Source organism: Galeopterus variegatus, unplaced genomic scaffold (assembly GCF_000696425.1).
Source record: "Galeopterus variegatus unplaced genomic scaffold, G_variegatus-3.0.2 Scaffold17024, whole genome shotgun sequence".
NCBI lineage: Eukaryota > Metazoa > Chordata > Mammalia > Dermoptera > Cynocephalidae > Galeopterus > Galeopterus variegatus.
The window spans coordinates 7,218-15,346 of record NW_007743135.1 but is presented as its reverse complement, the minus strand read 5'-3'; the positions used below and the strand labels follow the sequence as shown (position 1 = coordinate 15,346).

Here is an 8,129-nt window from a genome sequence, read left to right as displayed (position 1 = left end):
GTTGCCATATACCAAGCTACGTTCTGTGCCAGTATCCACTAATGCACACACTATACATTTGCCATCCAGCCCTAGGTCCCACAAGTCTAGGAGTCAAGCAGCTAGGGGGTTGCCTGTCTCTGATGCAAAACAGGTCCTGCAAGGAAACACACAGGTTCTCCCAACTCACCCTCAGGGTTGTCACTGTCCTAGCTTCAGGAATGGGGATGACCTGTCACTGTACTTCATTCTCCAGCATGTCTGCTTTTGCCATGCTGCCTCATGGAGTGCCTGCTCCATACCGGCTCGCAGTACAGCAAACCACAACCAGCCCCTGCAGCCAGCTATTCTCTGGGACTCCTCATCTTTCACCATGGAGAGTTTCCTCTATGCTCTTGGGGGACCCATCCACGTGGTCCCATATTTCCAGTGGAGCCCAAGTCCACAGGAACGCCGCTACCCGGTATGACATGCTTGAGGGCAGCCACATCTCCTCCCTCTCCCAAGGGCCCGTGGCTCCCTTATGTGCTCAGAATCCTGCTGACTACACCAATTGTCGGGCTGGATCACAGACCGTCCTGTGCAGGTCCTGAGTCAGGTGACCAAAAGAAAAAACTTAGTAGCCACCGGCAAAGCGGACATAATTTATTCTTACGTGTGATCTCCACTGACCAGCAGTTCAGAGCCGCTGCCTTCCATACCGAAGAGGACGCAGTAGCGGCAACGAGCCAAGGGGTACCTGGGCACACATGTGCACTAAATATACTCTTATGTAACTTGTTTACAAGGGGTGTGCTAAATCATACCCAGCCACATACAAGGCAAGAGGGCCTGACAAAAGCAACTGCACTTTCCTCATAGAACGTTGCATACTGTTCTGCTGGCAATAACGGAAAAATTGACGAGTAGTAACAGCCTCTGTGTTTGGGATTTTTCTGATTCATGGGGAATGATCAATGGCCATACTCAAAGGGTAATGGAAACTGACCTATTAACGGGATACCCATGTGGGGCATGGCCCTGAGGAAATTTGAGGGGTACATTAAAGAAAGACACATCAATGCTCATCAGAGAAGAAGCTCCTTCCAAGTTCAAAAGCTGAGTGAAACTGACAAACACATATCCTAGTGTGTTCACTTAAGGTGGTCACCAGGTCCCATAAAATGAGTGAATGTAGGGATACAGCAGCAATGCACAGATGGTCTGAATCTAGATATAATTTTTCTTGTACCCTCTGAGGCACAGAATGCTGGTAAAACTGCTTCATTTGTCAGTGGAAGAGACAGAGACTCTATTCCTTGATAGAAAGACTCTGTTTCTGGGCTTGGCTTTGCTTATTCAACGGAAGAGGCAAATAAATGCTAAGAGTGCTATAGAAAAAAGCAGAATAGAATATACTGCATGGGTTTGGAAAGCCGGCCATCATTTCTGCAGAGCAAGGGACGTACTGCATAGCCCATAATGTTCAACAATGGGGCAGAAAGATATCCTCCTAAGAGTAATAGTTTAATGGAGAAGTGGAATGGGTAATTAAAACATTGGTTGTCTAAAACAGGGGGACGTAAGTGCATAAAGGGCTGGCTTACACACCTTCGTGAGTGTGTGCTCACACCCAGCATGAGTGGAACTAAAGGAGCGTTCCTAATGGATTTCCCTCTTTTTCTGGTGGATCTGGGGAGCAGAGGGTGGGGAAGAATGCCAGTGTGACTAGGCAGTTCTTCCCAAGGGAAGAGGACACTGGTATAAAGAGCATATTTTTTTTCTTTCTTTCCTATATTACCTTATTTTTTTTTTTCTTTTCCTGATGGCAGTGGTCACAGCTCACAAGTATCGGAAGTAGAGATGATTCCTAAGAAAACTTGTGGTACAATTCCTAAGGACCTGATGAGGGTGGTTGTGTGATCACCCCATCTGGCAATATTGGGGTTAACAGTGAACTCAGCTGTATTGCCTGGTGGTAAAAATAACCAACCAGCCTGACACCTTTGTAACCTTACCTTGTCTGAATGGAAATAGAATGAGGGAGAGGTACTTGCTAGACTAGTCTTGCTGCCTGAAATCATCTAGATGAGCACAGTGGATAAACCCAATGTTCCTTCTAAAGTTGGAAAAGTTTGAGCATTAAAGAGAAAAAAAGCATAGTAGCTGAGACCAAGAAATAAATAAATGGATTACAAATGGAGGGAAATCCAATATTACATTAACACTTTGAAAGAGGCTCAGAGCAAGAGATGACATCATCTCATATACAACAAACTCCTGAAAGGGTGCAGCTCAATTATACCAGATGCTGGAAAAGGCAAAGCTGTGTGTTTGCTGAGACCACTTCTGCTTTTGGAACCTGACTGAATGAAAGCCTGAAAACGTGTGTGGCCTTACTCAGGGAGACATATTTGTACATTATATGAACTGGACTAATTATTAATGCTTGAATGGGATTCTAGTGACATGGCAGTATCTTTTAAGTTGAGTATACTTTTGATGTAAGGAAACCATGTTTGAAGATCAGGAGTAGATTGTGATATTGTGAAATATATATTTGGGGACTGAGTTTCCTGGCATACAACCCCTAAAATCCTTGGAATCTCCAAAGCGATGTGCCTTTTTGTATGCTAATGAGTTGACTGGTGGCTGGCAGCCCCTAGGTAGCTTCAGGATTGGGGCTGGCCACCAGAAAGTGCAAGACAGGGTTAGAGGATTGGGACTTTTAACCTCACCTCCCTATACCCCAATCTCCTGGGAGTTGAGAGGGGCTGAAGATCGAGTTGATCCCCAATGGCCAATAATGCTTACATAGCAAAGCTTTGATAAAAACCGAGAAGGACTGAGGTCAGAGGATTCCCCAGTAGCTGAATACATGGAGGTTCCTGGATGGTGCCGTGACCAGAGAGGGCATGAATGCTCTGCACTCTTTCCTGCAAACCTCACCTATGCATCGCTTCATCTGTATCCTTTGTCATATTCTTTATAATAAGCCAATAAATGTAAGTAAGTGTTTCCCTGAGTTCTGTGAGCTGCTCTAGCAAATTAATGGTACTCAAGGAGGGGTTGTGGGAACCCCTATTTATAGCTGGTTGGTGAAAAACACAGGTAAAGTAACAAACAAAACATCTGGAGCTTGTGATTTACTTATGTTTTACATACACCTTTTACATATAGCCTAAAGGTAATTTTATACAATATTTTTAATAATTTTGTGCATGAAACAAAGTTTATGTACATTGAACCATCATAAAGCAAGGTGTCACTAACTCAGCCACCCATGTGGGCAATCTGCAGTTGTTTGGTTTTACCATCGTTCCTGACTCTGAATTTATATGCTACCAATAAGCCATCATTTTATCACACTCATTCATACATAAGTGCTTAACAGTAAAAATTGTGACAAACTGCAACAACAAATTAGTTCCAGTAGCTGGTTGAGAGGATGTTGAATGTTCCCAACACAAAGAGGTGACAAATGTTTGAATTGATGGATAAGCACTCTGTTATGATCACAGTGTAAATGTACCCAAGTATCGTATTGATCACCATAAATATATACAATTATCATGGGTCAATTAAGAAAAAATGAAATAAAAAGATAATTGTTCAGAGACGGAAGTAGATTAGAGGTTTCTAGAATTGGGGGAAAAGTAATAATGAGAAGTATTGCTTCATGGGTACAAAGTTTATGTTTAGGATGATGAAAAACTTTTGGAAATAGAGTGGTTGCCCAGCGTTGTGAATGTAATTAGTTCCACGCAATTTTATGTTTAAAAATGCTTAAAATGGCAACTCTTATGTTATATTTATATTACTACAATAAATTAAAAAAAACTAAGGCAAAACAAAAACTTTTGAAATAAAAAAAATGGCATATTAATACAGTGAAAAAACAATGTCAGGTGCAGGTGTGGAATTTTCCACTTCTGGCATCACGCAGTTGCTCAAAATATTTCGCATTTCGCAATATTTGAATTTTGGATTTTCAGATCAGGGTTGCTCAACCTTTACTAAAATGCACCCATTGTATTTTTTATTTTTATTTTTAAAATTTTTTTTAAGTTTTAAAAAATTATACTTTATTATTTACAGGACAATTTATGCTTTTTGCACCTTGAGTTTATTTTGATATGTTATACTTTTCTAAGTATATTTCTAACTTTATCTAAGTTTTTTAAAAATTTCATTTTATTTTGTCAATATACAATGTGGTTGTTATTGTGGCCCATTACTGAAACCTCCCTCCCTCCTACCGCTCCCCCTCCCTTCCAACAACCTTGTATCTGTTCACTTGTCATATAAACTTCAAAGAATTGTAATTGTTGTGTCTTCTTCTCCTCCCCTCCCCCAGTTTATTTGTGTATTTATTTATTTATTTTTAGCTCCCAGAAATAAGTGAGAACATGTGATATTTCTCTTTCTGTGCCTTTTTAGCTCCCAGAAATAAGTGAGAACATGTGATATTTCTCTTTCTGTGCCTTTTTAGCTCCCAGAAATAAGTGAGAACATGTGATATTTCTCTTTCTGTGCCTGACTCGTTTCACTTAATATAATTCTCTCTAGGTCCACTACATTTTCCGAATCCACTCATCTGATGATGGACATTTGGGCTGGTTCCAAATCTTGGCTATTGTAAAGAGTGCTGCGATGAACATTGGGGAACAGGTATACCTTCGACTTGATGATTTCCGTTCCTATGGGTATATTCCCAGCAGTGGGATAGCTGGGTCATATGGTAGATCTATCTGCAATTATTTGAAGAGCCTCCATACCATTTTCCATAGAGGCTGCACCATTTTGCAGTCCCACCAACAATTTGTGGAAGTTCCTTTTTCTACGCAACCTCGTCAGCATTTATCATCACAGTCTTTTGGATATTAGCCATCCTAACTGGGGTGAGATGGTATCTCAGTGTGGTTTTGATTTGCATTTCTCAAATGTTGAGTGATGTTGAGCATTTTTTGATGTGTCTGTTAGCCATCGGTATATCTTCCTTAGAGAAATGCCTATTTAGCTGTTTTGCCCATTTTTTAATTGGGTTACTTGTTGTTTTGTTGTAAAGTTGTTTCAGTTCCTTGTATATTCTGCATGTTAATCCTTTTTCAGATGTATGCTTTGCAAATATTTTCTCCCACTCTGTTGGTGGTCATTTAACTCTGTTAATTGTTTCTTTTGCTGTGCAGAAGCTTTTTGGTTTGATATAATCCCATTTACTTATTTTTCCTTTGCTTGTCCATGCTCTAGGGGTCGTATTCACGAAGTCTGTGCCCAGTCCTACTTCCTGAAGTGTTTCTCCTATGTTTTCTTTAAGAAGTTTTATTGTTTCAAGCTGAAAATACACCCATTATAAATGTATGGTTTGATGAGTTTTAACAGTGATATACACCCTTGAAAAAATAACTATGATCAACATATCGAACAAATCTATCACCTCCAAGGTTATTTTGTGCTCTTTTGTAGTCAGATTTCAGACAAACACTTATGTGCTTTCTGTCTTAGTCATCTGTTTTAGGATTTTTTATAAATTGAATCAAAGTGTGTTTATAAGAAACTGTCAAACAGTTCACCAAAATGGCTGTATTATTTTGTACTCATAGCAGACACGTGTGAGAGTCTCAGTTGCTTCATACGATTGGTAAAATCTAGAGTGGTCAGTGCTTTTAATTTTACATTCTAGTTGGCTTGAGTGGAATTTCACTGTAGTTTTAATGTACATTTCCTTTAAGAGGAATGATGTTAAGCACCTTATGAATTTATTATATCTAATTTTATTTGGGGGCTGTTTAAATCTATAGTCCACTTTCCTTAAATTGAGATGATCATTTTCTTAATATTAAGTTAAAAGAGTGTAATGCACATATAAAAACCAGTCTTTTGTCATGTTTATCTCTCTCTCTCTCTCACACACACACACACATATTTATTTATTTTTCCTTCAAGTCTATGGAAAATATTTTTGTTTTCTTCATAATGTCTTTTCACAAGGTGTAATCTTTTTTCTTTTATGGTTAGCATTTGCATCTGTGTGTGTGTCCTAGCCAAGAAATCTTTGCCTATCTAAACATAACAAAAATGTTATATAATTTTTTTCTAGAAACATGTTTTATCTTTTATGTTTAGGTTTATAATCACCTTAGATTAATTTTCTTTTGTATGGTGGGCAGTAAGTGCTGCAGTTCCTTTTTTCCATACCATTATTCAGTTTTCAATTGTCATTTATTGAAGAAAATCTTAATTACAATTGAAAGGCTTTGGTGCTTTTTGTTGACAATGAACCAACCGTACATGTGTGGGTCTATCACTGGACACTCTGTTGTATCCATTGATCTATTTGTATAAGCAAACAGCAGGATGACATTGATTTAATTACTGCTACAGTCTTGCAATTAGAGGAAAAGTTTTACATTGGATGCAATTCAATTTATTAATTTTTAAATTTTATGCATCATATTTTTGGTGTTGTATCTAAGAGGTCTGCTTAACCCAAGTTACAAAAGTTTTCTCCTATGTGTTCTTTGAAGAGTTTTATCGTTTTATTTCTTACATTTATGTCTTTGATCAATTTTGAGTTAATTTTTGTGTGTGCTATAGAAATAAGGGTCTACATTCATCTTTATGCAGATGAATATCCAATTTTCCCAGCATAATTTCTTGAGAAAAATAATCATTTCGTATTGAATTGCCTTGGTACGTTTTGTGAGATTAATTGACTATGAATATCAGTGTTAATTTCTGGACTCTCAATTTGTGTTTCACTGGTCTGTATGTTTATCCTATCACCAAGTACTACACCTTTTTGGTTAATGAAATTTTTCAGTAAGCTTTAAAATCAGGAGCTGTAATCCTCCAACATGATCCTTTTTAAAAAAATTTCTTTTGGCACTCTGAGCATTCTGCATTTTCAGATATATTTTAGGAATAGTTTTTCAGTTTCTGCAAAAATAGCCTGCTGGGATTTGACAGCAATAAATATATAAATCAACTCTTCACCTAAAAAGACTCTCCTTGTGCTGGATTTCAGTTCGGCTGGTCCTCCTTGCTTGTGCAGCTCTCTGATTAATTGAAAATATGATTTTGGCTTTTTATTCCTCTCATCCTAGTCAATGCACAAGAATATCTTGCCTTCTTCAACATGCTATATTCTGTTCGTAAGTTGAAGTCCTTACAGGTAACTTTTTTGGTGGTTGGTGGCTGGCCTGTATGGAGATCCAAACCCTCGGCCTTGGTGTTATTGGCATCACGCTCTAACCAACTGAGCTAATCAGCAAGCCCTCTTACAGGTAACATTTAAGCATCAAATACAACAGGATCCAACGAATAACTAACAATCCTCAGTTTCTGCCCTATACTAGACTGGTAAAATTGAGAGCACTTTATATAAATAATATGCTAACTCTTCACAGAGACTATCTACAGAGGATATTGTTATCTGCATTTTACTGATAAGTTTACTGAGGCAGACAGTAATTGCAAAGTAGAGCCCAAGATCCTTGCTATATAAAGCAGAGAATCAGGTTTTCCATCCTAGCAGTCTGACTTCTAGATCTTTTCCTACATCAATTATATTATAAAAATTAGAAATAAATAAAATGCAAGACTAGAGGCTGATTTCAACATCTATTAATCTTAGAAAATTAAGTTGTCAAAATGAATTAGACAAAAATAAAACTGAATATTTACATATGGAGAGGTCTAGGCTCTGTAATGTGAAAACACATGTTCTTCTAAGTGCCCAAGAAATATTTACAATATAGCTGAATATTTCAATTAAATAAATAATATTTAAATATTAAATATATTCAAGAAAGTAATTTGCTCAAAAGTCTAAGCATAAAATATATGTTTGATAAATAATAATGGGCCAAAAAGCCTGAGAGAGAAGAAAGGGCTGTTTAAATCTGGGTGACCTCTCTGAATAATTTCTTCCATCCATGAGGGGGCTGTGTGGGTGTTTAAGAGTTTTGGACAATTAAGTTAATGTGCAATGTAATTGATCAGAAGTCAGATTTTAAGGAGTATTGTCCTTCCTAGAGCTCCCCCCAAAACCCTGGATGCTTTTGGTAGAAAAAATTTGGTTTCTTTCCACATAAATCAAGCATTAAGGAAAAAATCCATAGTGCTAATTATCCTAGTTATGAACAAACTTCAACAATTTAGAGATTCAC

General features: G+C 37.8%; 1 pseudogene; it reads left to right on the top strand.

Annotated features, from left to right (window-relative positions):
• The first annotated feature begins 236 nt into the window (after positions 1-236).
• Positions 237-8,129, top strand: part of LOC103582619 — a 13,952-nt pseudogene continuing 6,059 nt past the window's right edge.